The sequence below is a fragment of the Pan troglodytes genome, chromosome 10 (assembly GCF_028858775.2).
Source record: "Pan troglodytes isolate AG18354 chromosome 10, NHGRI_mPanTro3-v2.0_pri, whole genome shotgun sequence".
In the NCBI taxonomy this organism is placed as follows: Eukaryota; Metazoa; Chordata; class Mammalia; order Primates; family Hominidae; genus Pan; species Pan troglodytes.
In genome coordinates, this window is record NC_072408.2 from 85,733,920 (window position 1) to 85,759,744 (window position 25,825).

The following is a 25,825-nucleotide window of genomic DNA, read 5'->3' on the forward strand; positions in this document are numbered from 1 at the left end:
TATCTTAAAAGTTTAGATTGGGTGCTACATCCTCCATGAAGCTTACCAATCTCAATTCTTATTGGTTATTTTCTTTTTGATTCCTTTATTTAATAAGACTTTAGGATATATACATAACTCTATAGTAAAAATATAGATGACCATATAAAGCAGCATTTGCCATCTCTCTACTTAAATGAAATGTGCTTAAATGCTAGTCCCTGGAGCCTAACACAATACTCTTTACTTAGTCACTACTCAAAAAATGCTGGTTGATGATTTTTTTTTTCTAAATCTGGTTGAAATTAATTCTCTTTATTATTCTGTTCTCAGGGAAGATGAGGACAAGAATGAGATGTATTGAGTCTCCTGATTTCAATTCCCTATTCCAACATTATATTTCTCTTTATACCATTCTTACTGCTCCTTTTGTTATGAGCTCAAACATCAGAACAGAGTGAAACAAATATATTCAAGCTCCATTAATGTTCCATTTCTTTAAGTAATTTTAAAGAGACAGTGACTTGCCTATTGCCCAGTCTACAGTGCAGTGGCCCAATCATGGCTTGCTGCAGCCTCAAACTCCTGAGCTCAAGTGATCCTCCTGCCTCAGCCTCCTGAGTAGCTGGGACAACAGGAGCCTGCCACCATGCACAGCTGATTTTTTTTTTTTAATTTTTTGTAGAGATGGGGCTACATTGCTCAGGCTGGTCTTGAACTCTTGGCCTCAAGCATCCTCCTGCCTCAGCCTCCCAAAGTGCTGGGGTTACCAGCATGAAACACTGCACCTAGCCACTTTAAGTAAAATTTAATGTGACAAAATTACTTTGCAACATAAATTTCTGGATGACTCCTTGGAGTTTAGTTTTATTTTTAGATACATTTTCTTCCTAAAGAAAAGGGGCATGGTTATCGAAGCATTTTGTAAATCAGTAGAATTCAACATGCCTAAGGTAAGGTGTCGAGTTAGATTAGTGGACTAGTACAACAATACTTTCTGTTTCAGAAAGGTCAACATTGAAAACATATGTGTGTCTGCATTACTGAACTGAATTGGCGAAGTTGAATATTTAATTATGTGCTCTGTGAGAATAACTGCAGTGAGATACATGTCCTTTAGAGCATTTCTTTTTTTCTTTTTCTTTTCCTTACTTTTTTTTTCTTTTTTTCTTTTTTTTTTTTTTTTTGAGATGGAGTCTCGCTCTGTCGCCCAGGCTGGAGTGCAGTGGCACAGTGGCGCCATCTCCTCTCACTGCAAGCTCTGCCTCCCCAGTTCACGCCATTCTTCTGCCTCAGCCTCCCCAGTAGCTGGGACTACAGGCGCCCGCCACCACGCCTGGCTAAGTTTTTGTATTTTTAGTAGAGACGGGGTTTCACTGTGTTAGCCAGGATGGTCTCGATCTCCTGACCTCGTGATCCACCTGCCTCAGCCTCCCAAAGTGCTGGGATTACAGGCGTGAGTCACCGCGCCCAGCCTAGAACATTTCTTAATAGAATCTACACACACACACACACACACACACACACACACACACACATTACGTAACACTTTAGAAGAAAAAGATGGATCATTTTCATTTTTAGAGAAAGTCTTAGGAAAATTTTATATTTTACATCTACTGCATGCTTTGCAAAAACAGAAGAGAGCTTTTAATCAACAGTAACATTAGGCAGCTATATGGAATTGCATCCTATTTCACTGAATCTTGTCATCCTTGACTACTGGTCAAAATGAAAGACTGCTATTACACGATTACAGGAAATGTTTCCCATTGATTGTTATTTCTACAACCAACAGTCTTCACCATACTTTTCTATATTCTCTGATCCACATCTTACATTTCTTTATAAATGCTTCTTCTTCCTCCTTGAGCTAATAGACACCTGGTTAGTTCACCTGCCAAAAACGCAAGGCATCCCAAGTGAGGCTATTCATTTCATTACACCAGTTGGGGGTGAAAAGAGAGGGAAGGGCTGAAAATAGGGATGACATTCTCCTCAGTTTCCATTGCCATTCAAGGACCATCACTTTCCTCTCATGTAAAACCTTTCCTCTGCACACACATCCCAGCACTGTCTTCTAATCATTGAGGACACTGGTATCTGGCTTACTATTTTCCTTTTGGCCTCTTTTGTACAACTTCATTGTCTTTGTGGAGAACCCTTCAATATGCCAACCTCCTCTACTGACATTCCATTCAGCAAACATTATCAAACCTGATGTCCAAAGAAAAGAATTAACCTTCATTTGATTCCTTATTAAAATCTCTCTCTCCATTCAAGCTTTATGTCCTTTAACTCTTTATGTCCTTTAAAATTATTCATTGAATCCTCCAAAACAACACATTACTGCACATAATGACTGCTTCCCATGATCACATGTTCAATCTTCTTATCCAGGCATTCAATGACCTTCAAGATTGGTTCTTAACCTTTGTCTCTAGACATTTTTTAATTACTTGCACAAGATTATAACTAATCCAACGATTCTCCAAATATGCCTAACTTTTCAGACTCCAAATCTTTCTCATGGCCTCTCTCCATCTTTCCAATTCTCTTCCTCCCCCACAACCCCAAATAATCATCCCCTTTAAAGCCCAAATTTCCAGGCATTCCATGACCTTTCCATGTCAAAGTGTCCATGTCCTTCTCTGAACTTCTGCAGAATTGTGTCCCACTGTCTGAAAGCGTTTACTTTCTTGCTCTGTGGTTACCTATATATTTATCTAAGTCTCCTTAACTACTTGGAAGGTAGTACCAGCTTACTGTATTAGTAAAATAGGGTATTAGTTCAGTCTCTGGTTCTAATTAGTTCTTCTGACTTATCTCGCCACCCGTATGAACAACAGTTGTAAAATATATTGCCTGGAACCAGCTTCCACTTTTCCTGTACTTCCAGGCTGAGCCGAGGGTCAACAGAAAGGAAAGCCATTCAGCTCTGGGGTCCCGACAAGTTGGTTGACCCTGCAGCCATGAGCGGAACTCTCAAAGTCATGTCGCCCAAGCGAGACCATGCAAAGATACTGGTTACAGTGCTTTGAGTTCTGTATGTGTTCTATGAAATCATCAGTAAAACTGACCAGGGCTTTCCTATGTTTATATTTTCCACATCACTCTCTGTATAGTAGTCTAATAATAGTAAATATTCAATGAGTATTCATTGACTAAGAAGAAGATATTTACTACATTCTTTTGTATAGAGCACAATAATTTATAAGGGGTTTCTAATCCATTCAAGTGGCTAGTTCTTCGGTCATCTATTACTTCTTTTATCCCATCTGTGGTCGGAATTTCTCATGGAGTCTCATTGTGTTAGGCTGTTCTTGCATTGCTATAAAGAAGAACCTGATAGTGGGTAATTTATAAAGAAAAGAATTTAATAGGTTCATGGGCCCGCAGGCTTTATAAGAAGCATGGTCTTGGCATCTGCACAGCTTCTGGGGAGGCCTCAGGAAGCTTACAATCATTGCAGAATACAAAAGGGGAGCAGGCACCTCACATGGTCAGAGGAGGAGCAAGAGGTGAGGGGCAAGGGAGGTGCCACAAGCTTTTAAACAAATAGATTTCTTATGAACTCATTCACTAGCTTGAGGACAATACCAAGGACATGGTGCTAAACCATGCATAAGAAATCTGCCCCTATGATCTAGTCATCTCCCACCAGGCCCCCTCTTTAACACTGGGGATTATAATTCAACATGAGATTTGGCAGGGACATATATTCAAACTATATCACCCATCTCACAGGCCACAGCTTTAGCCTATGTCGAATACTGAAACTAGTAGAAAAAGCATGGCATGTCGGATTTGGCAAAACAGATTTTTAAGTAATAGTGACAAGTCATACCATGTTACAATGCCATGATTGCTTTGAAAATACTTTGCAAAATTTCTCAACTACAATTCATCATATGGTTCTTGTACCTTGACAATATTTCCCTGATAAAATGACATAAAATTGGCATTGTTACTCACCATTGACAAGACTGCATCACATGATCCATCTGGCTTGAACCTCATACTAAGTCAGAAGTTACAACTTCTTCCTGTTGAATTAGTTGCATATTATCACTAATTTTGCATAATTATATATGTGTTTCTTTGAATGATGGTATCTCATAAACATTGCAATTTATATCTTTCAGAAACTTATACATTTTGGTTGTGTATATTGATAAATAATATTTAAAATTAGTTTATTCTTATAAAGATTTCAGAATTTTAAAAATCTCTGGGAAGGAATATACGCTAAAAGATGCTTAATGTTCAGTGTAGCTGAAACATACACTTAGAGGAAGGTTTTTCTTTTTAAACAGTTAAATAATGGTAAATTGGCAAGTACCATGCCAATCCCCCTTCTTGCCATGTGTAGTACAGCAGTGGTGGTAATGTTAGCTATTAGAGATATTAATTTTATTTATCTTTTTTCCTGGAGATAAAGGCTTAGTAAAAGATGAAAATATTTCTTTCTTTTTTTTTTTTTTTTTTTTTTTTTTTTTACACCTGGTAGACAAAGGAGCAATTTATTTGGTCAACATAGTTCTTTCTTTCTTTTCTTTTCTTTTTCTTTTTCTTTTTTTTTTTATTATACTTTAAGTTTTAGGGTACATGTGCACATTGGGCAGGTTACATATGTATACATGTGCCATGCTGGTGCGCTGCACCCACTAACTCGTCATCTAGCATTAGGTATATCTCCCAATGCTATCCCTCCCCCCTCCTCCCGCCCCACGACAGTCCCCAGAGTGTGATATTCCCCTTCCTGTGTCCATGTGATCTCATTGTTCAATTCCCACCTATGAGTGAGAATATGCGGTGTTTGGTTTTTTGTTCTTGCGATAGTTTACTGAGAATGATGATTTCCAATTTCATCCATGTCCCTGCAAAGGACATGAACTCATCATTTTTTATGGCTGCATAGTATTCCATGGTGTATATGTGCCACATTTTCTTAATCCAGTCTATCATTGTTGGACATTTGGGTTGGTTCCAAGTCTTTGCTATTGTGAATAGTGCCGCAATAAACATACGTGTGCATGTGTCTTTATAGCAGCATGATTTATAGTCCTTTGGGTATATACCCAGTAATGGGATGGCTGGGTCAAATGGTATTTCTAGTTCTAGATCCCTGAGGAATAGCCAAACTGACTTCCACAATGGTTGAACTAGTTTACAGTCCCACCAACAGTGTAAAAGTGTTCCTATTTCTCCACATCCTGTCCAGCACCTGTTGTTTCCTGACTTTTTAATGATTGCCATTCTAACTGGTGTGAGACAGTATCTCATTGTGGTTTTGATTTGCATTTCTCTGATGGCCAGTGATGATGAGCATTTTTTCATGTGTTTTTTGGCTGCATAAATGTCTTCTTTTGAGAAGTGTCTGTTCATGTCCTTTGCCCACTTTTTGATGGGGTTGTTTGTTTTTCTCTTGTAAATTTGTTTGAGTTCATTGTAGATTCTGGATATTAGCCCTTTGTCAGATGAGTAGGTTGCGAAAATTTTCTCCCATTTTGTAGGTTGCCTGTTCACTCTGATGGTAGTTTCTTTTGCTGTGCAGAAGCTCTTGAGTTTAATTAGATCCCATTTGTCAATTTTGTCTTTTGTTGCCATTGCTTTTGGTGTTTTGGACATGAAGTCCTTGCCCATGCCTATGTCCTGAATGGTAATGCCTAGGTTTTCTTCTAGGGTTTTTATGGTTTTAGGTCTAACGTTTAAGTCTTTAATCCATCTTGAATTGATTTTTGTATAATGCGTAAGGAAGGGATCCAGTTTCAGCTTTCTACATATGGCTAGCCAGTTTTCCCGGCGCCATTTATTAAATAGAGAATCCTTTCCCCATTGCTTGTTTTTCTCAGGTTTGTCAAAGATCAGATAGTTGTAGATATGCGGTGTTATTTCTGAGGGCTCTGTTCTGTTCCATTGATCTATATCTCTGTTTTGGTACCAGTACCATGCTGTTTTGGTTACTGTAGCCTTGTAGTATAGTTTGAAGTCAGGTAGTGTGATGCCTCCAGCTTTGTTCTTTTGGCTTAGGATTGCCTTGGCAATGCGGGCTCTTTTTTGGTTCCATATGAACTTTAAAGTAGTTTTTTCCGATTCTGTGAAGAAAGTCATTGGTAGCTTGATGGGGATGGCATTGAATCTGTAAATTACCTTGGGCAGTATGGCCATTTTCACGATACTCATTCTTCCTACCCATGAGCATGGAATGTTCTTCCATTTGTTTGTATCCTCTTTTATTTCCTTGAGCAGTGGTTTGTAGTTCTCCTTGAAGAGGTCCTTCACATCCCTTGTAAGTTGGATTCCTAGGTATTTTATTCTCTTTCAAGCAATTGTGAATGGGAGTTCACTCATGATTTGCTGTTTGTCTGTTATTGGTGTATAAGAATGCTTGTGATTTTCTATATTGATTTTGTATCCTGAGACTTTGCTGAAGTTGCTTATCAGCTGAAGGAGATTTTGGGCTGAGACAATGGGGTTTTCTAGATATACAATCATGCCGTCTGCAAACAGGGACAATTTGACTTCCTCTTTTCCTAATTGAATACCCTTTATTTCCTTCTCCTGCCTAATTGCCCTGGCCAGAACTTCCAACACTATGTTGAATAGGAGTGGTGAGAGAGGGCATCCCTGTCTTGTGCCAGTTTTCAAAGGGAATGCTTCCAGTTTTTGCCCATTCAGTATGATATTGGCTGTGGGTGTGTCATAGATAGCTCTTATTATTTTGAAATACGTCCCATCAATACCTAATTTATTGAGAGTTTTTAGCATGAAGGGTTGTTGAATTTTGTCAAAGGCTTTTTCTGCATCTATTGAGATAATCATGTGCTTTTTGTCTTTGGCTCTGTTTATATGCTGGATTACATTTATTGATTTGCGTATATTGAACCAGCCTTGCATCCCAGGGATGAAGCCCACTTGGTCATGGTGGATAAGCTTTTTGATGTGCTGCTGGATTCGTTTTGCCAGTATTTTATTGAGGATTTTTGCATCAATGTTCATCAAGGATATTGGTCTAAAATTCTCTTTTTTGGTTGTGTCTCTGCCTGGCTTTGGTATCAGAATGATGCTGGCCTCATAAAATGAGTTAGGGAGGATTCCCTCTTTTTCTATTGATTGGAATAGTTTCAGAAGGAATGGTACCAGCTCCTCCTTCTACCTCTGATAGAATTCGGCTGTGAATCCATCTGGTCCTGGACTCTTTTTGGTTGGTAAGCTATTGATTATTGCCACAATTTCAGCTCCTGTTATTGGTCTATTCAGAGATTCAACTTCTTCCTGGTTTAGTCCTGGGAGAGTGTATGTGTCGCGGAATGTATCCATTTCTTCTAGATTTTCTAGTTTATTTGCTTAGAGGTGTTTGTAGTATTCTCTGATGGTAGTTTGTATTTCTGTGGGATCGGTGGTGATATCCCCTTTATCATTTTTTATTGTGTCTATTTGATTCTTCTCTCTTTTTTCTTTATTAGTCTTGCTAGCGGTCTATCAATTTTGTTGATCCTTTCAAAAAACCAGCTCCTGGATTCATTAATTTTTTGAAGGGTTTTTTGTGTCTCTGTTTCCTTCAGTTCTGCTCTGATTTTAGTTATTTCTTGCCTTCTGCTAGCTTTTGAATGTGTTTGCTCTTGCTTTTCTAGTTCTTTTAATTGTGATGTTAGTGTGTCAATCTTGGATCTTTCCTGCTTTCTCTTGTGGGCATTTAGTGCTATAAATTTCCCTCTACACACTGCTTTGAATGCGTCCCAGAGATTCTGGTATGTTGTGTCTTTGTTCTCGTTGGTTTCAAAGAACATCTTTATTTCTGCCTTCATTTCGTTATGTATCCAGTAGTCATTCAGGAGCAGGTTGCTCAGTGTCCATGTAGTTGAGCGGTTTTGAATGAGATTCTTAATCCTGAGTTCTAGTTTGATTGCACTGTGGTCTGAGAGATAGTTTGTTATAATCTCTGTTCTTTTATATTTCCTGAGGAGAGCTTTACTTCCAACTATGTGGTCAATTTTGGAATAGGTGTGGTGTGGTGCTGAAAAAAATGTATATTCTGTTGATCTGGGGTGGAGAGTTCTGTCTATGTCTATTAGGTCCGCGTGGTGCAGAGCTGAGTTCAATTCCTGGGTATCCTTGTTGACTTTCTGTCTCGTTGATCTGTCTAATGTTGACAGTGGGGTGTTAAAGTCTCCCATTATTAATGTGTGGGAGTCTAAGTCTCTTTGTAGGTCACTCAGGACTTGCTTTATGAATCTGGGTGCTCCTGGATTGGGTGCATATATATTTAGGATAGTTAGCTCTTCTTGTTGAATTGATCCCTTTACCATTATGTAATGGCCTTCTTTGTCTCTTTTGATCTTTGTTGGTTTAAAGTCTGTTTTATCAGAGACTAGGATTGTAAGCCCTGCCTTTTTTTGTTTTCCATTTGCTTGGTAGATCTTCCTCCATCCTTTTATTTTGAGCCTATATGTGTCTCTGCATGTGAGATGGGTTTCCTGAATACAGCACACTGATGGGTCTTGACTCTTTATCCAATTTGCCAGTCTGTGTCTTTTAATTGGAGCATTTAGTCCATTTACATTTAAAGTTAATGTTGTTATGTGTGAATTTGATCCTGTCATTATGATGTTAGCTGGTTATTTTGCTCGTTAGTTGATGCAGTTTCTTCCTAGTCTCCATGGTCTTTACATTTTGGCATGATTTTGCAGCGGCTGGTGCCGGTTGTTCCTTTCCATGTTTATTGCTTCCTTCAGGAGCTCTTTTAGGGCAGGCCTGGTGGTGACAACATCTCTCAGCATTTGCTTGTCTGTAAAGTATTTTATTTCTCCTTCACTTATGAAGCTTAGTTTGGCTGGATATGAAATTCTGGGTTGAAAATTCTTTTCTTTAAGAATGTTGAATATTGGCCCCCACTCTCTTCTGGCTTGTAGGGTTTCTGCCGAGAGATCTGCTGTTAGTCTGATGGGCTTCCCTTTGAGGGTAACCCGACCTTTCTGGCTGCCCTTAACATTTTTTCCTTCATTTCAACTTTGGTGAATCTGACAATTATGTGTCTTGGAGTTGCTCTTCTCGAGGAGTATCTTTGTGGCGTTCTCTGTATTTCCTGAATCTGAACGTTGGCCTGCCTTGCTAGATTGGGGAAGTTCTCCTGGATAATATCCTGCAGAGTGTTTTCCAACTTGGTTCCATTCTCCCCATCACTTTCAGGTACACCAATCAGACGTAGATTTGGTCTTTTCACATAGTCCCATATTTCTTGGAGGCTTTGCTCATTTCTTTTCATTCTTTTTTCTCTAAACTTCCCTTCTCGCTTCATTTCATTCATTTCATCTTCCATTGCTGATACCCTTTCTTCCAGTTGATCGCATCGGCTCCTGAGGCTTCTGCATTCTTCACGTAGTTCTCGAGCCTTGGTTTTCAGCTCCATCAGCTCCTTTAAGCACTTCTCTGTATTGGTTATTCTAGTTATACATTCTTCTAAATTTTTTTCAAAGTTTTCAACTTCTTTGCCTTTGGTTTGAATGTCCTCCCGTAGCTCAGCGTAATTTGATCGTCTGAAGCCTTCTTCTCTCAGCTCGTCAAAGTCATTCTCCATCCAGCTTTGTTCCGTTGCTGGTGAGGAACTGCGTTCCTTTGGAGGAGGAGAGGTGCTCGGCGTTTTAGAGTTTCCAGTTTTTCTGTTCTGTTTTTTCCCCATCTTTTTGGTTTTATCTACTTTTGGTCTTTGATGATGGTGATGTACAGATGGGTTTTTGGTGTGGGTGTCCTTTCTGTTTGTTAGTTTTCCTTCTAATAGACAGGACTCTCAGCTGCAGGTCTGTTGGAGTACCCTGCCATGTGAGGTGTCAGTGTGCCCCTGCTGGGGGGTGCCTCCCAGTTAGGCTGCTCGGGGGTCAGGGGTCAGGCACCCACTTGAGGAGGCAGTCTGCCCGTTCTCAGATCTCCAGCTGCGTGCTGGGAGAAACACTGCTCTCTTCAAAGCTGTCAGACAGGGACATTTAAGTCTGCAGAGGTTACCGCTGTCTTTTTGTTTGTCTGTGCCCTGCCCCCAGAGGTGGAGCCTACAGAGGCAGGCAGGCCTCCTTGAGCTGTGGTGGGCTCCACCCAGTTCGAGCTTCCCGGCTGCTTTGTTTACCTAAGCAAGCCTGGGCAATGGCGGGCGCCCCTCCCCCAGCCTCGCTGCCGCCTTGCAGTTTGATCTCAGACTGCTGTGCTAGCAATCAGCGAGACTCCGTGGGCGTAGGACCCTCGGAGCCAGGTGCGGGATATAATCTCGTGGTCCGCCATTTTTTAAGCCGGTTGGAAAAGCGCAGTATTCGGGTGGGAGTGACCCGATTTTCCAGGTGCGTCTGTCACCCCTTTCTTTGACTCGGAAAGGGAACTCCCTGACTCCTTGCGCTTCCCAAGTGAGGCAATTCCTCGCCCTGCTTCGGCTCGCGCAGGGTGCGCGCACCCACTGACCTGCGCCCACTGTCTGGCACTCCCTAGTGAGATGAACCCGGTACCTCAGATGGAAATGCAGAAATCACCCGTCTTCTGCGTGGCTCACGCTGGGAGCTGTAGACCTGAGCTGTTCCTATTCGGCCATCTTGGCTCCTTCCCCGGTCGAAAATATTTCTTATAAGTAAGTTACTACAAACAACTTAGTTTCTATTTAAAAAGTGGGAAAAGCTTCTAACTCAGCCTCAGGACATTAATTTTATTTGTGTACCATCTAATATTTGTAAGTGGACTTCATTTTATCTTGGGAGTTCAGAATGCAAATAGAAAAACAAAATTCCTGGGGGGAAATGCAGTTATTAAAAACTCCCTTAGAGAATTATTCAAAAGACAGGTTACTTTATTTACTTAAATAAATAAAGTAAAAGAATGTTGTGATCACAACATGAAAGAATGAAATTAATCTGTATTTGTTACAGAACAGGAATAAAGTTAAGTTGTAATTAATTCAAAACAGAAATATGCCTTATTTGTAATTACCTTATTTATGACAGCATTTAATTATTCCTTTAAATACAATTTTGGAGAAACTAAAATTTTTGACTAAATTTTGATTTTAATCAACACACCCAGTGTAGTCTTATGTCATAATAACTGAGATTAATATCCAGTATGCAAAATACTTGAGATTAATGTAGAATAATTTTGAAGCAAAAATGTTTTTCCCTCAGATGTGGGACATGATTCAGCATTTGATACTTAGAATTTCCTTTGAAATGTTGCAGAGACAAACTGTACTCAAACTCAAATAAGAGCAATTTCCATTATTACATAGCAATCCTGGAAATGTGTGTGAGAATGACAACTTCAATTACCACCACATCAGTTTGCCTCCCTTGTCGATTTCTTAGTAAAACCAGTTTAAAAGAATGTGTAGCTACAGGTGTGTATAGACAAAACTGAACTTATAAATAACACAGCAATTCAGCTGTTTTTTTTTGTTTCAGAATAAATAATTATTTCATTTTTACAAATTATTTCTAAACTTTAAAAATATAAATGCACCTTAACTTGATTTTTTTTCTTACCTGAGCATCTGTGGATGATTAATTGGATTTTTAGCCTAAGATATTCTTTCACGTATGATTTTCTTTGTAGGAAGTTATAAAGCTATGCACACATATATATAATATTACACATATGATATGCATATGTTATACATATGTGTATATGTACATAATATACTCATACATATTTTACATTTATATTGTGTGTGTCTATATATATACACATTTCTTTCTTTATAAAATTACACAATTTTAGGTTAACCAATGATGTGATTAGGCAAATGTTTTCATGCCAAACCTCCCTCCTCTGTTCAGAAAATGAGATTAGCAGTGCTTATATGACACACTCCTTGAATCATCAGTCTTTGCTGCTAATTTAGTCAAATTAGGGTTATGCTTCCTTACTAATGTAGATTTTGACAGTGTAATCCAAAGACATGAATCTCGTAATATTAATAGGAAGTCACTTCCATTTGTAGAGAGAGTAAAGAATGGACAATTGTGCCCGGTCCACCCTTATTCAGTCCCTGATCCTCAACCCCATAGCCAACATGCCTCACACATATCCTACCTATAATCGAAGGCAGCCCTTCTTGGTTTTACCACTTTTTCTAAGATTCTTTAGCCTTGTAGAAGAAGGTTTAAGGGGGAAATAAAAGAAGTCTAGTTCAAAATATCCAGTTTCCTCTTCAATGGCACCGCTCAACCTAATACTGTTCAAAGAAAAATTCAGGACCTTTTCTTTCAAGCAGTAACATCCATGAGAAACTTTTAGGCTATAACACAGCGATAATATTGCAGCTGATTAATAACACACAAATAGTTATATATTAGAGAATTCTTAAATAAAACTCCTTTGTTTTTATTTCAATAAAATGTCTTTTTAAAAACATTTAAAATCTGAAGTAAACATTTCCAAAAGATCATCTCTTCCAATGAGGGAACAGGTTTATTCAGGCCTCAAGAATTTGCGGGGCATCTGGTGAATGCCAGGTGTCTTCTAACTGAAGATACAGCAGGAAACAAGAAAGACAAATGTCTTGTCTTTGAGAAGTTTATGTTCTAGTCATACTTAATGGATAAAAGCTTGTATTTATGGCTGGGCACAGTGGCTCACACCTCTAATCCCAGCACTTTGGGATGCCTAGGCAGGTGGATCACTTGAGGTCAGGAGTTCAAGACCAGCCTGGCCAACAAGGCAAAACTGCATCTTTACTAAAAATACAGAAATTAGCCGGGCGTGGTGGCACACACCTGCAATCCCAGCTACTCAGGAGGCTGAGGCAGGATAATCACTTGAACCCGGGAGGCAGAGGCAGGAGAATCGCTTGAACCTGGGAGGCAGAGGTTGCTGTGAACCAAGATCGTGCCACTGCACTTCAGCCTAACAGCCTAAGTGACAGAGTAAGACTCTGTCAAAAAAAAGAAAAAAAAAGAAAAAGAAAAGAAAAAGCATGTATTTATAAAATCCGGAGCAATTCTTAAACCTACTAAACTCAGTAAATCTATAGTGCCTATAACATTATACTAAATAAGTAATAAATACTTTTCTGATGATACACGTACTCACCAAATGTAATGACCAGAGAAGATATGTTTTTAGCTAAAATATCCTAGCTTTGGGATGAACAGTAGGAGCACTGGATTGGATCAGAATGCAGTATAGACATATTTATTTCTTATGAGTCTGCCTCTTAGTAAAAAGTGTATTTTATACCACTCTGTTTTCAAAAACACACCAAAACCCAAGTTTTGTTTCCTCAAATGTTTAATGACGTTTATTTATTGTATCTGAATGATTTATTATGATATTGTGATACAGCATCACTTAAGGTTGTTTGGATTTTTAAAAGCTATTCCCAAAAGATTTGCAACTACTTTCCCCTGCTATCTTGGTTGCTTCCTATTCTCACAGAAATGTGAAATGATGTCCCTCATGTATTGCTTATTTCTTGAGCTTTTAGGTACAACTTGGCAAATATACCAAATGATAGACAGGAAAAATGAAGGTATTTTTACATTGAAAATTTTTCACTGGCAAAGCTGTTTTCCTGAAGGAAACATCACTCATGTTTAGGCTAGATTATGTGCGCATCGTGACCTAGAATTGGAAACCCAGTGGCTACTGAATTGGGGCTCTTCTAAAGCCAAACCAAACCATTTGAGCAAGAACTATGGACTATTCATACAGGTTACCAAATTTAGCCAGATGAGAGAGACAGTGTCTGACAAAAGGTTGAATCTAGTAAAAAAAAAAAAAAAAAAAAAAAAAAAAAAAAAAAAAATTCACTTAGGATAAAATGTCTAATGGAGATTAAAACTTTAAAATATGTACTAAATTGGTGTTCCCCACGCTGTTCATATTCTCAGTGCCTACAAAATACAGAAAAGCTAGAAATAGCTAATGTAGCTTTGGAGGATAACAGAAATTTTGTTTGGTTTTGTTCCTATGTTTTTTTCAAAACGTTGTTATTCTTTATATAACTATTTAGGTTATTTTAATTGGTTTAAAAAAGCTCGAGTCTGTTCCAGGAGGGATTGTTTAAAAAAAAAAGATAGAATTTAAAAAGGTTGAGTCTCTACATGGATGAGAAAAAAAAAGCCAATATAAGTCTTTTATATAAACCAATCTCTTAAAACATTTTAATAAATATTTTATTTTAATCTATTAAAATCCCTTCATAGCCCACTAACATTCTAAAATACCAGCTATAAATTTCAAGTTCATTTTTTAGAACTTTGAAAGAAAAATAGATATATTGCATAAGAAAGGTGATGAACTTAATAGTAGTTATGGAAAAAGATACAAATATAACAATGAAAGGTCCTGCAGATTAATTTAACCATTTAATTAAGAAAAAGAGAGCACTATTACTTAGGTAATTTTTTAAAGTCAATATTACTATAACTCAGTATATTAAAGGCTTTCAAAATGAAGGAATTAGTCATGGAATAGTGTTTTGTATAATTAATGACATATTTAACTTTTTCATTTAGTCATATTGCTATCTTTATTCCTAATCAAAATGCAATTTACAGAATGTATTATTTCATTGAGAAATTAACAGCTGGCTTGTAAGAAACATTTAAGTTAGGTTAATTACTGCCTTTTAAATTTGTATAATATACTGTGACAGAAAATTAATGATGCTCACAGTATTTAGCATAGTTCATAACCCATATTTTAATGAAAATATACTATTATTAGTGATATACATGATACAGATATAATACACTCTAATTGCTGGTCATTTTATGTCTGTTCTATATAATTCTATAAAATGAAGCCATATTCATTCTGCTTATTAATTTAGACTTCACAGATAAAAATTTGCATTTAATATATTGATGTGTATATTGGATTATGTGAATTTTATTAACCTAAGGCATGACAAGCGGGGTTTGACTGACAGTTTCTCAAGATTCTAATCTGGTCAAGAATTCATTTTCCTTTCATCTTATCACAGACATATGAAAATCTTAAATTAAACTGAACACGTTAGCATTTTAAGTAGTATCCATTTTCTTCCTGTGCACTGTGCCAAAAGTGAGATAACTACTTGCATAGTGTCCATGGAGAGGTGTTTCCATAACATGCTCCGATAATAAATTTGTGACAACTCCAGTTCTGCTATCTCAAATGTAAGTTTCTTACAGAAGCCTAAGTTAAAATCTCTTTTTCTGTAGCAAAAATCAAGGCCTATTATATTATATTATATTATATTATATTATATTACATTATCAACTACCAAATTTAGGTTTCTTGAATTGGGTCACTGCTTTCTTTAGTCATACTAAGTTCAGTGATTGTCTTTATGCCAGTTGCTAGTGATTGGCTATAGGACTTCTCCAAACAAGGATTACAATTATAGGAAAGAAATGGTATACCTCTGAGCTAATATGAGAACACATATTTTTTGAACCATAGGCAAAAAATACTAGAAAAAGTGCCATTGTAGTTGTACCGTAGAACATAATTTTAGAAATATAGGACTCCCATGAAATACTTGAAGAAAATTTGATAAATATATTGCATGAATAGTCAAGATGGCTATATTAAAATGGGTGTGAAATAAAGTTTTATTACTTTTTTAAAGTAATACCAACTAACTTCTGTGCAGGTCAATGATAACGAGTAAAATATGTCTACTGGTTTCAAGATATTTCCAAGTAAGTTTAGAAGATGTGAGTTCTCACAAGACAATATAGCTCATTAAAAAAAAAAACCTTAAATAATATCCAGTTTAAGAGATTTCAAATACCATTGCATTTATAATTCACTTTGAAGTATCTGTGTTCCAGAAAATCACTGACAATGGCAAATGTTTCTGAGTCATTGCTATAGAAAATATCCAAGATGGGTTATTGCAGACATAAAAACTTCCCCTAAAAGAAGAGAATTCAAAGGAGGCAAGTAACGAAATTCATTTTTGAGTGAGAAAATATGACAGATTTTCAAATCTCTCATTTTGGCTTATTCAGCATATTGAGAAAGAAGCATATCAGAGAAACAGAGAAGCCACAGAGGATAGTAGGGCAGTTCCATCCCATTAGGGTGAAAGGACAAACAGGAAAAATGTGAAACTGGGCAACCTAAATTCTATTGGATTATCTGAACTATGAAAACCTTTAAGATATGCATTTCTAACTGAACAGGAAGAGTAAATAAATAATATAATAAATGTTTGTACATAGCAGCAGAATAACTTTTTTTCACAAGTTACAAATATTTTAGCATTTTTCTGTTAACCCACAATTCTCCAATTATTTTTTCAAAAACACAAAGAAAGTAACAGCCTCCCTGGAATTATTACTATATACTCTAAAAGTAACTGCAATAATCAGTTTGGTGTAAATCCCTTCAGACTTTTGATAGTGCATGAATATGTATTTTTGCATTAATGACATTTTCCTATAACATTTTGCTATAGACTAGATTTTCATTCAGTCATGAGGCATAAGCATTTTATATCATTACATATGAACCTACCTTATAATTTTGTCACTACAGTGTTTAATTAAATAACTGCATCATAATTCAATTAAATAATCCTTTTTGAAGTATCTTTTTAATGTAGTAATATAAGCCATCATGCAACATATGTAAATGAACAATCATGCAACACACACACTTCTAGTGGAATTTACATTTTTACACAGTTTCTAATAAGCCTCTGTGATACGAGGGGACCAGTTTCAGTGGAATATATAGGAACTGCCAGGGACTTTTTCATATATAATTTCATAAAATCAAAACATTTGTTTGTAGAAATTGTGAGCATTGTTTTACAGTAGAAGACAATATGTTTCAAAGAAGTTGAAAAGTTTGTTGAAAGACACATACATAATATATGGCAAAACAGATCTTCAAAATCAGTTGTGTTTGGATGAGTCCTTGCTCATTCCAGGTCAACAAACTGCAGGAAAGGCACTTTAAATGTATGTATATTTATTTGATTAGATCATGCTTTTTTAATCAGATGGTTTGAGTCTCAAACTGTTTTCCTTAACCACAAATCTCTGATTTGCTTTTCTAAACAGCACAAAAATTGTGCTGTTCTGATTTTCACCTAACATCCTTAACAGGAAACCTGGCTGCTCAGACAAAAATGGAGTTGCCATTGTGCTCTAGCCAAAAGTATCAGCTCACAAATTGTCTCAGCAGGAATGATGGGTTTCTATATTTCTACATTTTAAATACAAATTGACATCACCCATGGACATCAAAAATAAAATTTTCCCATCCGGTGCATATTATAGTATATTGGAACTAATTGGTTTGGTTGGAAAATGAGGCAATCCTCTACATAAATGAACGTATGTATTCTCTCCAGAGTGATAGTCAAGTCCAAACTCTCAGTATATGGACTAAATCTTTTTTCCTAATTCAGTAATCCCATTGCTTTCATAATAAATCCTTACTTGTAACTTTTTAAACAATTATTTTTTTTTCTTTTGAGTAAAAAGCGTTCTTTACCTCCTAATACGTCAGTCTATTATGGGACCAGGAAGTCATCTATTTATTTATTAAACAAAACTTATGAAACAATTATTATTTCCTAGATTTATGCTAGACTCTAGGGATATAAAAACAAATTACACATAGAATCAATATCTTCACGTAGTAGTTACCAATATAGTAGGTAGGAAAGTTATATGGGCAAGGAATTGTTATAATGTCGACTATGAGGTGAAATTATAGTCCAAAGTTCATTTGGAGTTATAATACAGAAGACATATGAACACCAGTGTAATTTTGGTTTCCAGGACAACATTAATATGGTATTTAATAACATAAAAATGTTAAAGTAATTGGAATACTCCAAGGTGGGAGAAATGTACCATTTAATATGTGATGTCAATGTGTAATTATGCAAAGAAATACAATGCCTGGTTAACAGTAATTTAAAACTCTCCTAGTCTGTATTTTGAGTCAGTACAGTGAACAAGTTAGTCAACCTACCAGTGAGCATGTTAAAAGCTGATGAATGACCAGATTTTTTTGTTCACCTGAGTGGATATTTTGCCATTGTCTAGTCACAACCTCCGTGCAGCTCCCAGTGATTTGGCTGCGTGAGTGCTTTCTGGAGCTTATGTGTCATTCAGGGCATCTCTGGCGTCTGCACTTCTGTCTGTTCTAATGACCACACTCAGCAAGCTCCAGCTTTCGAAGGAGACTCCACTAATTAGCTTAGTCGGCATAGCATCTGGTAACTGGTTGGTGGGATAAACAGAAAAGACTCCCGAAGTGAAGGATGGAAAAATGAATTCTCCAGGCCATGAAGAGCAAAATGAAATTATGAGCATACAACCCAAAACCATGAAGAAGCTTGATCATTTACATTAGCCGCATCTGTAACATTGCCTGGCACGAAATCCTGGGCCAAAATGGAGATAATTGGAATTACACAATACTCAGCGCTTCAGTTTGGCATCAGTTTCATAATATAATAAAACTTATCATTTGTAAGCCTGTCTGCTTTTTCAAAAAAAGACCTAGAACAATTTGATCTGTCCTGCTACAGCAGACACTGATGCAGGTGGTTTAAAAACAAAGCATTTAATCAGGCAGGGTTTTACTTAAACTACTTGATGATTCATCATCCAGCCTCTGCTCATTGTCAATTGTGCCTCTCTGAGCTATTATTTATAGAATATTTAAAGAGCCTGGACTGCATGTGCCTCTGTCTTGGGTTCTATTGTACTATAAATTATAGGTCCAGTTTGTTTCAAATTCGGCATGGACTGTCAGGATACCATGACTCATCCTCTGTTCAGATGAATACTGTATATGGCTAAAGCAAAAAGTACTGTTGTTACTATTAATTTATAGGTAATTCTGGAATATTCCTAGACTACAGTTTTGTCATGTTTTAGGTCCACAGAATCACTCTATTCCTACATTCCCCTATGTTCTTCTTTCCACAGGGTAAAAATAAATGAATGGCTTTATGACCACTATGTAAATTCTGGTCTTCTAAATGGCCACTGCTAAAGGAGGTTGTTCGGGATGACACAACCCTTTCTCCATCATGAAAACAGACCAACTTTTCCTAAGTAGAGACTGCATAGATTTATTGAAATCACATTCTATATGCTGAGGGATTTTTGTTTTGTTTTGTTTTTCTTAAGCTGACTATTAAAAACAAAGCCAGAATTAGATTAAAGAAAGGAAAAATTGACCTTTAATGAGAAAACCAAGAGGGTGAAATTTTTTATGTCTCATTTTTTAGCACTCAATAATTGCAATTAAATAAACATTCAGTTTACTTCATCCCCATAGGCTCCTTGGAAGCAGAACTGTCTATTTTCTTCATCACTGTATTCTAGCCTTTAACACATAGTAAGGGCACAATAACAAGATTGGTGGTAGGAATCGATGCATGAGTGAATGAGTAAAAGACGAGTTGTGTGGCTAGACTATTGTGAGTCTGGAGAAAGTGGATTTTTTTAATATTAAAGGATGAGAATAGGAATGAATGATATAGGGAAGAGATGAAATGGATATGTTTGTATCTGGTCTGAGAGTCCACTTCAAAATGAACATTCCCTCTTCAGAGCACACATGCATTGCTCATGTGCTGCTATTGCACCCATCACATTGATTTGTTATAGCTCCTAGGGGTTACTTAGATGGATTAGTTCACCTTTTTATTTCCAGCATAGAGTGTGGCACATTAGAAGTATCCGAATTGCATTTATGTATACACTGACTCATACTGGATGAACAGTATCATCATCGCCCAATCCTAAAGTCTTGCCCCGTTTAAGGAGCTTTGAGGTATTATTGTTTTGAAAACTCATGGAAATCGAAATAATGCACAAGAAGCAATGTCTGAAAGAGTCAGGCATTCAGCAAACACAATTTTTTGTAAAATTTGAAAATCCAAACCACAGTATGACATTAAGAAAACACAAATATTACTTAGCCAAAAGAAAAACCATTTTGAAATTTTTCTTAAAATATTTAGAAAGAAATAACTTGGAGCCTGGAGCAGTAGAGTGAGAAATAAGGAAGGACTATGTGGGAGAGAAGAGAAAGGGAAAAGAAAGTGCATCAGATTTTTTATTGTTATTAGCACTACACTGGTTTGCTTTGGGCCCCTAGCCAGGGTTGCTTTTTAAAACTATCCAAATATTTTTTTAAAAATCCTCAATGATATTTATATGTCTACTAACATTTCAGTTGTTTTTATAGGGTCAGTGATATTAAGGCAAATTATTCAGATTCACATGGCGAACAAAGGCACTTCATAGAATTCTTGGACTACTTAGAGAATCAGAGAGATACTTTCTCTAGCTGCTACTTCATTTGTGGCCTTAGAGAAATAATGCATTAATCTCCAATTAGATCATGTCATCTTTCAGGATGTTTAGCTAAGGTGAAATGTGTAATTAAACATTTTAAATTGCATGTCACCTCCACCCACAGGGTTGACACATGTTTTCTCTTTGGTATAGTTTTGTGTAAGGATTCACTCAGTATATCCAGAAGTCACCTTGACCATGAAAATAAATCTGCTGCAAATTACAGCCTCACAATTAACTCAAACATTATCATCTATTATTTGTGTTCTCTGACTTGAGGAGCAGGTATTTGATTTTTTTCCACTTTTTACTTATTAACATAACTTTTATATTTGAATATATAGTAATTTTTTAAATTATCAAAATGATAGCAGGTATTAAGTGACAGTCTTCAAAATGATCCTATGTGGTACCCTGTGTAGCTTTTCTTATAATAAAAATATACATGGAACATCAGAGAGAGAGAGAGAGAGAGAGAAAGAAAAATATATGTAAATATCTTTTTAATATTGAGCTAATTTAAGCTTCATCAGTTTGTTGTGCATATGATATTTACCCTACAGATTTGTTTTCAATAATGGTATTTTATGATGAATAACTTTAAATAGAAGTATTTTTCATTTAGAACTTTGTTGAATATTAGCACATGAGGGAAAAATAAAATATGTAACTCATCTATCTGTGTAAAATAATGAATGCTAGATCTAAAGGAGCCATTTGCTAAAATGTACTTAAACAAATGCATATTGCCTGCATTATATTTCTCTACTCTTTTATTGCACTATTAGTCAGAAATTTAAATTCTATTTTTGAGCTTGTGATTATCCTGAATACTAAGTGAAAGGGAAGTGATGATGGAATTTTTATTTTAATGATAACAACAGTTTTCAAGGGAGATAATCAAAATCTTTTTCTGAAGTTTGAAGATGAGAAAACTGTGTAAATCCATCTGCTGAGTTCATGTGCCTTTTGAGATTTGCTTTTCTGTCTTTTAATTTCACATTTCTGGTTTTTAAATTATTTCTCCTATAAAAGAATTTTTTGATGTCATTAATGCCGTTTCATTTTGAAGTGACGGTTAAACAGAGTTTCTAATAATTCAACAGTTCTGTTTGGTTTTGTATAACATGTTATATTCAGGTGATATCTGAATGATCAACTGGATCAAAATTCAGAAGACAAGAAAAGCGTTGCTTGATCGATTTTCGAACACACATTCAGGTTTTGTCCATAGATCTTGAATGCCATAACACCAGTTGTGCCTCAGGGAAAAGCATATGCTTACTTGTCACATAGATTTTTAGTTGGTATGTTAGACCATTTGGGTCATTATAACAAAATACCTTAGACCGGGTAATTTATAAATAACAGAAATGTATTACTTACAGTTCTGGAAGCTGGAAGCTCCTGGATCAAGGCCCTGGCAGATTCTGTCTGGTGAGAGCCCATTCCTTATGGTGGTAACTTCTATATGTCTTCCCACCACAGAAGGGGTAAGCAAGCTTCTTGGCCTCTTTTATAAGGGCACTAATTCCATTCATGAGGGCAGAGCCCCCCCAAAGGCCCACCTCTTAATGCCATTTTTGGAGACACAACATTCAAACCACAGCAATTGGTTTTAGTGTCATTGAACTACAAGCTTTATAAGGACCAGAAAGAAACTTTTTTTTTTTTTGCCTTTAACCTAACAGTTTTCTGGGTCCATGCGTTTTATTTTCTGCCAAGATATTTGTGTGTGTGTGTGTGTGTGTGTGTGTGTGTGTGTGTGTGTGTGCGTGCATGTAGAGAGAGAGAGACAGAGAGAAGCACTCAAATACAATGTCTGCACTATCAATTGCATTTTCCCCTATCTTTTGAAATTTCAAGTTCAAACTCGTAGTTTAATATTTTTCTCTGGCTGAAAATAAATGAGTTGATCTGTGTGGAATGGGGTGATAAAAGAGGTCAAGGTGTGTGGGTAAGGAAGGAAACTTCTATAATATGAAAAAATACTGCAATGAAGGTGCAGTATGAAGGTGCTTTACTTCTCTGTTGAACACAGATACTTTTTGAATGGAAATGTGGTATGTAGTAATTTGGGAGAGAGTATCTTAGTAATAATGGAGTACCAACATTGACAGAATGACTGGTATGGGGGGGCAGGATGTGCATTTAATAAATATTTCACAAAAGTGCAATAACAGTCTGAGAAATACCTGGAACATTTTAACATAAGATATTAATATAAAACACAGCCAAATAATCTGGAGACACACTTATTGAGTTTGAATCCTAGCTCTTCTCCTTTTTTTTTCCATGATGGGCAATTTGTTTAACTTCCCTGAGCCTCAGTTTCCTCATGGGTAAAATTGGGGAAACAGTAGCATCTATTTCATTAAATTGTCTTGATGTTTAACTGAGTTAATATCTCTCTCCCTACCCCTGCTAGAAAGAAAACTTGAGGAGGTTTTAACGTGTTTCAGGAATGTGGCCCAAACACCTGAAACAATGATGAAAATCATTTTAAACTTAAAATAGGCATCAAAAATGAAAAAAAAATGTTTATTGTCAAAAATAATGACATTTGTGCAGAGGTTCTGTATTTTAGTAGCCAATTACTCTGTAACATTTATTGAGATTTGACTCCGTATATATAAGGGAGTTTCAAAAAGCTTATGGAAAATGTAGTTAAAAGATAAAATTAAAAATATAAACTTTATTTCTTGACATAAGTTCTATCAAGTTCAAGAAACTTTTGTACATGAAGAACTAAAGTTCCTGGGAATTTAAATGTACTCTAGAGCAGTTAAATGGAGTCTATTTTTCAAAACCCATGTAGGCCATAAAGCCTTTCCTGACTTGAAAAAGAAAGATCAAATAGGACAGGAGCCCCACATCAGTGATTTCAAGGAGAATGCACAGCAGAGTGAATATGGACTATATCCTTTGTCCATTTTATCAGAGGACTAAGGAGATAAGGTCAGAATCAGAAAAAGATTTGCTGTTGAAAGTCACATTTGTTGATTCCACTGGCTGTCCACTGTTTGAGGGAGACTGATGGGCAAACATCTGCTTAGTTTTTATATCAATTGTCAATTTACCAGAAAATATACCCGTGTGCCTTGATTATTAAGAAGAACACCTAAAACTGGTCACAGTGGCTCATGCCTGAAATCCCAGCCCTTTGGGAGGCCCAGGCAGGAGGACAGCTTGAGTCCAGTGGTTCAAACTATCCTGGGCAACATGGTGAGAGCCTGTCTTTATTTTAAAAAAAGAAGAATACCTAAGAAGTAGTTACTTTTTTCCCCTACTTTCATTTTCTCCTTAAATAAAAGTGCTTTCTAAGTATTTTAAAGAAAACTCTTCTTTCTCATCCTGCCTCTTGCTGAAGCACTTACGACATTCAAGCATTAAGCATAATACTTACATTATTTCAACTAATACAAAAACTCTTTGGGATGAATTTTATTGACTTTATTTTGAAGCTTTAAAATGAACTCAGAAAGATTAAGTAATTTGTTTGTGATCACACAGCTAGTAGGAGAGTAGAGCCAAGGTTGGATCCTGTTTCTTTTTAAAGCAAAAGCTTATATTCTTTGCATTTCTTTGGGAGTCAAATAGCCTGCTGAACTGAATCACTACATGGTTTTTGTTATTGTTACTGTTGTTGTTGTTATTTTGGGTTGTTAAGGTCCTGTGCACATTTCTTTTTAAACCTGGAGATCTTAATCTTGTAAGGTGTTTTCAAATAATACTCACAAAATAAGTAAATAAAGAAATCCTACAAAATGTAGAAAATCAGTAACATTATACCAAATTGTTTGGTTCAGAAATTGCTTAAGACTTTAAAATCAGTTGACCCAATCTGTAATTTTATTTGCTTTCCAGCCTTCAGATAATTTTCAAACAAAAGAAATAACTAAAAAACTTTAATTTCTCTTTTCCTTTAAATTCTTGCATAGTTTCATGTGAGATCATAGCCTGTTATAATTCTGTTCAAACTAATTTTTATGGAAAAACCATTTTTGAGTGTACTTTTCATCTTTCTTTGTGAAGAAAGTTATAAGATAAAGATTTATCTCCCTTCTCCAAGTGTCCTTTAATAAATGGATTATGCTTCTGAAGCCCAGGTAGTTTCAAGCAACAGCATAAACACTGCACACAAGAGCTGTCACTTAGAAATGAAGTAATCAATAAACACTTCAAATTTCTTTTTAAAATTTATTTCACAAATCCAAACAAAACAAGTTTGTCTATAAGTTCCTTGCCATGTTTTTTTTTTTCTTTTTTTTCCCCTGTTTATATAATTCTTATTTAGTCCCTATCAGTTATGTTCAGGAACAGGCCAAAATCAATCAAAACACAAACAAGGCCGGGAGCCATGGCTTACACCAGAAATCCCAGCACTTTGGGAGGCTGAGGTTGAGGTAGGTGGATCACCTGAGGTCAAGAGTTGGAGACCAGCCTGGCCAACATGGTGAAACCCCTTCTCTACTAAAAATACAAAAATATGCTGGGTGTGGTGGCACACACCTGAAATCCCAGCTACTCGGGAGGCTAAAGCATGAGAATCACTTGAACCTGGGAGGCAGAGGTTGCAGTGAGTCAAGATCACACCACCACACTCCAGCCTGGGTGACAAAAGCAAAACTCTTTCTGAAGAGAAAAAAAAAAAAAACTATGCATTATTGTTTATGGTGATTGAGTTTTATTACTTGCAGCTGTAATTTGAAATAAAGGAAACCACACTATGCTTAACCTCATTTTGGATCATTTACGCAAACGTGGAAAACTTTCAAGATCTGTATAGTATCTGAGAAAAATATTTAGAGGGCTTACAAGTCTACTTTTTTTTTTGATATGTGAAAAGATTTCCTACATAAATATTCTTATAATATGCTAACTCAAACTTCATTCTTTCATTTTTCAGCAAAGTATTCAGTCAATCCATTTAGTTACTTTGCAAACTGATAGAAAGCTGTCAATATCTACAAACTGATAAAAAGCTATAAAACTGCAGCATAAGGGAAGCCCATTTGCATTCAGCTGAATTTAACTTGAATACCTAGATAACTTCTGGAAATTTGAGAAGCTACCTAAGCTGGAATGCGCAAATGTAGCTACCTGCTTACCTCACAGTTATTGTTAAGAAATAAAAGACTAAAACCTTAAAAAAATACAGCATGTATATACATAATTTATATATGCATGCTGTATTGAGGGAAACTCGGGAGATGTTCCAAAGTGTTGAATCAGCTAGAAGAAAGATTTTTTTAACTGAATATGTATGTTCATAAATATATTTAGAATAAAATTATAGGTAACTGCAAATATAATAGCTTAAGATGTTTGTTTAGAGTTACTGAGATAATCTTATTTTAAAATTTGTAATTTAAAAGCTACCTTACATAAAAATACTGATTTTATTTTGCTTCAAATTTGTTCTTTAATTTTTTTGTACACATCTGATATCACAAAAACATTGTTTATGAATTGGCACTGCTACCTTAAAATGTAAATGAGGGGGAACTTCGCCATAGATATCCATTATTCTGTTGGACAATTCT

General features: G+C 36.2%; 1 protein-coding gene across 7 annotated transcripts in view; it reads left to right on the forward strand.

Annotated features, from left to right (window-relative positions):
* SYT1 (synaptotagmin 1) overlaps window positions 1-25,825 on the forward strand; it is a 588,739-nt gene that overhangs the window by 75,053 nt on the left and 487,861 nt on the right. The window contains exons 1-2 of one of the 7 annotated variants that reach the window (XM_054664525.2): window positions 20,438-20,564; window positions 21,668-21,772. The exons of 5 other annotated variants lie outside the window; for them this stretch is intronic. The gene's annotated coding sequence lies outside the window, so the exon portion shown is untranslated. Of the gene's footprint in view, window positions 1-20,437; window positions 20,565-21,667; window positions 21,773-25,825 lie in introns of those variants that run through there. One more of the 7 variants, XM_054664526.2, reaches the window with a different exon arrangement.